The following is a 7,844-nucleotide window of genomic DNA, read 5'->3' as shown; positions in this document are numbered from 1 at the left end:
GCCTTGCCCACTCCACTTCAGCCCAGCGTCTTCAGGGATATCCGTGCAGAATAGCTGCAGCGAGGTGATGCTGGGCTATTCAAACTGGAATTAGAACACTGCTGGAAACAAAGTACTCTAAGAATTCATTATTTAAAAAGACATGATGGTAAATGATAGCTGAGGTGAATTGCTTAATCTTTGTCCCACAAACCCAGAACTCATAATAAATAATAATAAAATAATAAATAAAATAATAAATAAATAAATAATAAAATGTCCTCTTCAGTATTACCTCTGATTAATGGGAAGAGGAATTTCTGGAGGTGTGAGGAACACCTTGCAAGATGCAACATCCTTTTCTTTTGTCTAATCATTTTTTATTAATCTGACTTTGTAAATACAATATTTGTAAATACTTGGTAAATACAATCTATCTAAATAAATACTTTATGCAATTTTATGCTTTTTACTCATGTTGGTTTATTTTGATTATCTATGTTTGGTTTCTTTTCTTGTGCTTTTTGCAGTTTTTGTACTAAAGATCACCTCAGGCTTTCAGGTAGGTAACTGTTTTTACTTATTACTGTTGTTTGTCATGCAAGTACAAAGAGAAAGACTTGGATCTCAGTCGGCAGTCTGTGTTTGAATTACCTGTCACCAAATAGGTTTATACAATATGCTTAACACATTGCAAAAAGGCAGCAATCCTCTGCCACAGCATGTTTTGAAATAAACATAGCTTGGAATAAAATGTGGTTGAAATTTAGCTGAACAGATTAGGAGTATAATTTGTGATAACACATGAACAGCCACTGTTATTGAGGCCTCATCTGTAGTTGAAATTATATGAAAAGATAAGTGTTATGTCTTACAAATATAGCCAGTAAATAGAGGCTAGATTTCTGAAAACTAAAGCCTGTGCAGGTTGTGTGTAACCACTAACATCATGAGGAAAGCAAAACCCTCAGTACTCCTTCATATTCCTGACTGAATGACTTGTTACAATCCAATTTAAAAAATATTGTATATTTGATAGCTATAACTAACTGAGGCTCAGATCTCAATAAAATGCGGCTATCAGATCTGATAGCCATACATGCTCACAGAACCAGCCAGCTTGCTGGTTAGTAGGGAAAGAGAGATCTGACTGCAAGAAAAGGCAATTAGATTGTAGCTCTTCCATTTTGGAGTTATGCTACAATAGACACAGGATTAGAGGAGCAAAAAAATCCCCAAACCTAATTTCCTTAAACCCTAGGTGTTAAAGAAATTTTTCCCACTGGGTTCTCATCTCCATTAGATAGACTTATTGGCACCAATCAATTATGATACCTGATAGCTCCAGCCAAGTGCCTGATAGGAGGGACCGTGGAAAAAGAAATCCCTGAGCAAATACACCCTTACAATGTAATCTCTCCATCCATCATGTGACAGTCTGGAGCAGCAGCTGTATTGGGGCTGTGGTATTGTTACCCTTTGTTTTTTTTAACTGAGTGATTGCTCTGTGATCATTTTTATATCCCCTTAGGTTGGTTTCAGTGGGGGTTTCAGCCAGTTTTGTAGTCTATGTTGTAATAGTGTTGTTACAGTTCATGTGCCACAATTTAGAGGCTGTCCACTCTGGAAAAGGAACCATCAGCTTTGAGGGAAAGGCATGACAAAACTATGGAAGGGAGGGGGAAAAGGGATCCTGGGTAAAATCTAGCAGAGAGGAGAAATATCTGTCTTCAGATAAAGAACTAATATTTTAAGACCTGTCAGATTAATGCCTCCTCTGCCTCCTTCTGGGTGGCCTATCTCCTCTCCTCTGCTAGCTTTGTCAAAATACTGTCTTAAAGAATCTCACTGGGGAGAAAAAAAAGTGTTCTGCTTTTGCTGTTCTACAGGGTGTATGGAGGGGATCCTGATGGGTTAAGAATTGTTTCAGTTCCTACTGCAACGGCATCACATCTTGCTTTAATCAAGGGAATTCAAGTAGGGTTTGCTGAGAGGGCTTTATTAAGCTGTACTAAACCCAGTCAGTAATTAAAGTGCTTAGCACAGTATGCTAAGGCTATGTTTTCTAATCTACTGAGAACGTTGGGAGTCAAAATAGATCATTGTATATCACACAGAGTATTATTGCTAGGTGCCCTAATTTCAGATCATACTAGTGAGCTAAACAACAACTTAATTTTGGGAGCTGATAATCTTCTGCTTTTGGATAGGGAATGGAGAGATTTAGGGATTTACATTCAGTAACCACTCAGGACATGACTTCAGACAGATTAAATTATGTAGAAGTTGGCTTTGAAAGTCCTTCTGAAGAAATTTGCACAGGTAATCTTGTGTTTGTAATGCTGTCCAAAGAGAGGACATTTAGTGGTGCAGACTTGAAAAAAATGAGCTGAGCATGGACTAATGGACTGCATTTTCCAGATTGTGTAGAGGTATTTTCCTAACTGTCAGTGGATCTGAATACAGGGAAGGACTGACAAGGTTAGGTCATGGAAAGAAGGACTCTGAAGTTTCTTCAATATTGCTGTCATGGTTTAGGTCCAGTTGGCAACTATTTACCACACAGCTGCTTCTTCACTAGACCCTCCAAACCAGTGGGATGGAGAGAACTTTTACATTGAAAAATGTAAAACCCATAGGCTGAGACAAGGACAGTTTAATAATAGGAAAAAGGAAAAGGATAAATAAAAAACTAGAGAAAAAACTGATGCTCAATTCAATTGCTCACCACCTGCTGACCAATGCCCAGCCCATCATCAAGCAGAAATTGGCAGCTCCCAGCCAATTCCCCTGAGTTTAAATATGGAATATCCCTTTGGCTAGTTCAAGTAATCTGTTCTGGCCATGCTTCCCCCCTTAGCTTCTTGTGCACCTAAGATAATGAGAAGTCCTTTACTCAGGGTGAGCACTGCTTGGCAACAACCAAAACATCAGCCTGTTGTCAACATTATTCTCATACTGAATCCAAACCATAGCTACTAAGAAATAATTAACTCTATCCCAGCCAAAACCAACACAACTGTTTTCCTAACAGAGGCATATCTCTCTGTCCTGATGTTTGAATGTGAGCAACTGAGTTTCATGTGCAGGTAATGGAGTGCCTGCTCCACCTTCTAAAGGAGTGGAGCAGGTTGTGCCTAGGTTTCGGACAACATTCCCCTTAAATTGTTACCTTGGACTCTGTTCACGTGTGCCTATTACAGGGCATTAAGGAAAGACTGCCTGTAATCTTCTGGAGCAAGAAAAATGGAAAGAGAAGTACAGTAACAGTACTCATAGTTGACATCCTAAAGCCTTTGTCATTTGGTTTTCCTCTGCTTATATTTAAGTTAGTATTTTTCAGTCTTTAGCTCTGTTGCCTCTGTAAAAATGGGTGTCAATAATAGGTTCTTTGGCAGAATAAGTAGCTAGCAACCAGCACAGGTTAATATTTTGGTGTTGTTCTGAATGTTCTTATTCTCAGGTTTATATTCTTTCTTTCTGGAGAAAGACCATCAGGGTTCATTTTGAAGATGAGGCTGAAGGAAATGTAATTTCTTATTCAAAAATGCTATTGATAGATAATAAGTAAAATCTTATAAAGCCACATGATGTAAATTACTTTCTAAAGACTCCTCAGCCTCCTCCTGTGGCAGGAGTAGGGGAACAGGGATGTCAAATGGAGTCAAATGTGCCGGAGAGCTTATTAATGCTGTTCTTTGGGAAGAGGATGTGTCAGTGTGCAATACATGTGGAGGAGAGTTTTGGAATGAGCAAGAAGGCTTTCCTGTCACTTGGCTTTTCCAGCAGATGAGTTGTGATACAGAGCTTCTTAAACTGTGCTAGTGCTGAAATGCAGGTGGTTGTTTCAGTGTGATCCCTTACCCAGGCAGTGAGGAGGTCTAAGGGCAGAGTGTCTCACTCGAGGCTGGTCACAGGTCTCTGATGTTCATGCTGGCCTTAGGACATCAGCTAATTGTTCTCGCAGCAGCTGCTGCTCTAAGGTGAAGTGTGGGCACTACAACAGTTATCTCTAGCATGAGTCATTGCATCAAGTAGCTGGATGTAAGGTGAGCCACTTTCTGATGCAAGTGTCTCAAGTGTTTCTTCCTGTCCTTTCATGCTGTGGTAAACAGTGGAAATGAGTATGTTGGTTCCTGCAACAGAACATACACACACATTCCAGTAGTTACAGCAGTGCCTAAAGATAGACACTAAGATGTGCAAAGTCATTACACCTCCAGGTCCCCTCTGAAATCAAAGGAACTTCTTAAATACATGTCAGGATGTGATGGAGGTTCATGTTCCTGTGCATGAGTGGTTCTCAAACCTCAAACTGCAAAACCAATGCCCAAAGACATCCCAGGCTAGCTGAGCTAATACCTCAGCTTCTCTAGTTCATCAGCTCTTAATGTCTACCTCTCCTACAAGAGGAGTGAAGTAGGTTGCACTGCAGGTGATCAGATTGCTTCCCAAATAGATAATATGGATAGGATGTGATTAAGTATTTCAGCAATAGAACAGGAAGAAAAGAAATCACTTGACTAAGAAATTACAAGGCAAGTATACAATTAGGATTGTCACATAACTTGGCTGCCCCACTCCAGTGTTAAAGCTGTTGGTAATTCCTTCTTCCATGACATGGTTCGGTTTAAGCAAATGAACCCCCTGTGCAGGAAATTTAAGCTCACCCTGCAGCAAGAAAATGACAAAGTAAAACCAGCAGCCAAGCTCCAAACATTTGTCAGTTATAGAAATAAAACATATTCTTTTTAGAGTTTTTTTTTTTCCCAGATAATGTAAAGTTAGTGCAAGCAGTAATTGCTGTTTAATATTCACTGCAGCAGCTGAACAGCTCTGTTCAGCATATTTCATAACAACCATAGTAACCATATTAACAGGCTGACGTGCTGCTTTTGAAGGCATTATTTTTGTTCCATGAAATTAGCTAACTCCCTCCTACACGTATTTTATCAAATGATAAAATTCTCCAAATTTCTCACAGGCACATGAATCATTATTTTATGATCCTATGCTATAAAGAAAACTTCTCCTTCCCTGGAAAAGAAACAGTCCAAAAATCCTTCTGTCTCTGATGTTAATGGGAACTTTATTAGACTGTAACCCACAGCAGTTCACTAGTCAGCTCAGTGACAGAAATGTTCTTCTCTGAGCTCTTGCCTGTCATCAACACAAGACAAATTCTATCTTAAAGATAAGAGCTTATTCACTTGGGAAGAAGAAAGAAATGCTTGTACTTTACTTTTAAACAAAAGACCATTTTGAATTTCTGTTGGCTTTTGGAAAGTGCTTTGAGCACACAGAATGCTTCTGGGCCATTTATGAGCCAACTTCTTACTTTTTGGCCATTCACACTCACATTTATCTCTCTGCAAACTCTCTCACTTTTCCACATCTATTGCCTTATCTTTCTAATGAATATTATTATTTTTGATTAATTTCCCCTCATCAAGTCCTCTCTGTTCCCTCTACAGATGACCTGTCTGACATTAGAAAAAATTGACCTTTTCAGATTGTGCTTTTTTTTTTGTTTCATGACAAGTTCCTCTCTCTGAGGAAAAGTGCTTTCACTCACAGATTGTGAGTTTAATGAAAATAAAAAATAAGGAATTTCAAACATTCAGTGATGGTTTTTACAGTTTATTTATGCTAGAAACTGATGATAAATCCTCTACCTGTAGCTAAAACTCTTTCCTGAAAAACCTCTATTTGCAATCCTTATATACACCAATAATTGCCCCATTTTTAGCTATATTTTTGTGCATAAACTACTCTAAATGCTTTATTTTCTTTCATCTGTTTTTATGTATTTCTGTGTTTAACTGTCCATGGTTTCCACCTAAACAAATGTCTTCGTGCATGGAAATATATCTACTAATGTTAACTTTAGAAATATGTTTATATGCTTGTAAGACCAAAAAAACATCTGGTAGTTTCATGAAGCTTTAAAAGGGAGACCTTATTTTTGCCATTCATGTGACAGGATCTATTGAAACTAACATGTTTAAGTGAAAAATGAGAAGTAAAAAGTAGGAAAAGGAAAAAAAAAAACCCTAACACTCTTGAGTAGAGATTTTAAGTGTGACCCTTTGTTATATTTTATTCTGCTAGAAGAGATAATATGTCTAGATTATTGTAAGCAAGACATTCTCACCAAACTGGGCTTTACCCAGGGTGTATTTATAATGCTCATTCTGCAAAGCCTGAGACAGCAGACTGACAAAGTATTGTCGTAACCTTCAATAAACAGATTTGCAGTTATGGTATTACCAGTACAACTATCATCACCTCAGTAGAGAGTCAATGCCTCTCAGATTTTAGATTTATGTGGTTAATGATGCAGTACTAACAAAACCCCAACTGTTTCATGGATAAATTGCATATATGCAAAGTTCTCAGCCTCCAGTGATGTCCAGAAACATTTTCTGAACATAAACATACTGAAAGAAGGAAATAAGGTGTAAAGCAGTGTCAGGTATAGAAAGGATGAAAATTCTGACATGTTGCTTCTACCAAAAGTATGACTTTGAAGGGTGTGTTGGCACTAGACATTCAAAACCATTTAAAGTGGTGCTGAAGTATCTGCCTTCCATTCTTTTCATCTTCAACTGCTTTAGAATGAGTAGCCCTTGTTTCCTCTCCCCTTTTCTCCTCCTCTCCGTTTTGCTTTAAAGATGACCTAACAGGAACACCACTAGTATAAAATACATTGTTCCTGTCTGAATGATAAATGTTTTTTCTGAAAAAAAACATGGATGGGAAATTCTGAGTGGATGAAAAAAATATTAAATCAAGCAAATAAAAAATGAGACTAAGAGAATTATGCAAGTGGCAAGAAAACTGAAAATTTGAAATCACTAAAAACCATGTCCTCTATTTTTAGGTTTTTTTTCCATGCTTCAGCACATGGTCACATAGATTAGTATCAGATTTTAAAATATCTACAGGACTTCCTGCTAAAACAATATGCAGAAAACCATCAGAATAAACTGCAAAACACATCTTTTGATTTTCTGTAATCAAATTTTTGGACGGTTGTATATTCTGTTCTTTAAACTCACTCCTATCTAAAAGATGTCATGTAGCCTTCCACCTCTGTTATTGTTTCTACAATGGCATTTTCTTGTGCAATTCCCATGCAGTTTGTTTTTTAAAATAATATACATGGATGTCTGTAGCCATGATATTTTCTGAAAAATCCTTTCCTTAGGATTTTTTCTCCTGAGAAGCTGAGAGGCCTCAGGAGCAAAATGTAAACAATGGATATCTGCTGCTGTGGAATGCAACAGGTGGGTCTGTGATTGGTCTCATGCGGTTGTTTCTAATTAATGGCCAATACAGTCAGCTGGCTCAAACTCTCTGTCTGAGACACAAGCCTTTGTTATTGATTCCTTCTTTTTCTATTCTTAGCTAGCCTTCTGATGAAATCCTTCCTTCTATTCTTTTAGTATAGTTTTAATATAATATATATCATAAAATAATAAATCAAGCCTTCTGAAACATGGAGTCAGATCCTTGTCTCTTCCCTCATCCTCAGACCCCTGTGAACACTGTCACAGACTTCATTGATATATCAGATGCATCACTTGCATCTTTTTATGTGACCCACTCCAAAACGAGATGCTCCTTTTGGAGCTACCGTTCAGGACCTGGTACAGCACAAATTTTTTCAGATTAGTTCCTTGCAAAGCCCTTTCTGCCTTGAGTGGGATATAAAGCACATAAGCTGGTTTTGGCTGGGATAGAGTTAATTTTCTTAGTGACTGGTGCAGCGCTGCGGTTTGGATTCAGCGTGAGAACAACGTTGATAGCACGCTGATGTTTTAGGTGTTGCTGAGCTGAGCTTACGCTGAGCCAAGGATTTC

This window comes from Agelaius phoeniceus, chromosome 1 (genome assembly GCF_051311805.1).
Source record: "Agelaius phoeniceus isolate bAgePho1 chromosome 1, bAgePho1.hap1, whole genome shotgun sequence".
Lineage (NCBI taxonomy): Eukaryota > Metazoa > Chordata > Aves > Passeriformes > Icteridae > Agelaius > Agelaius phoeniceus.
Note: the sequence above shows the minus strand (reverse complement) of the source record.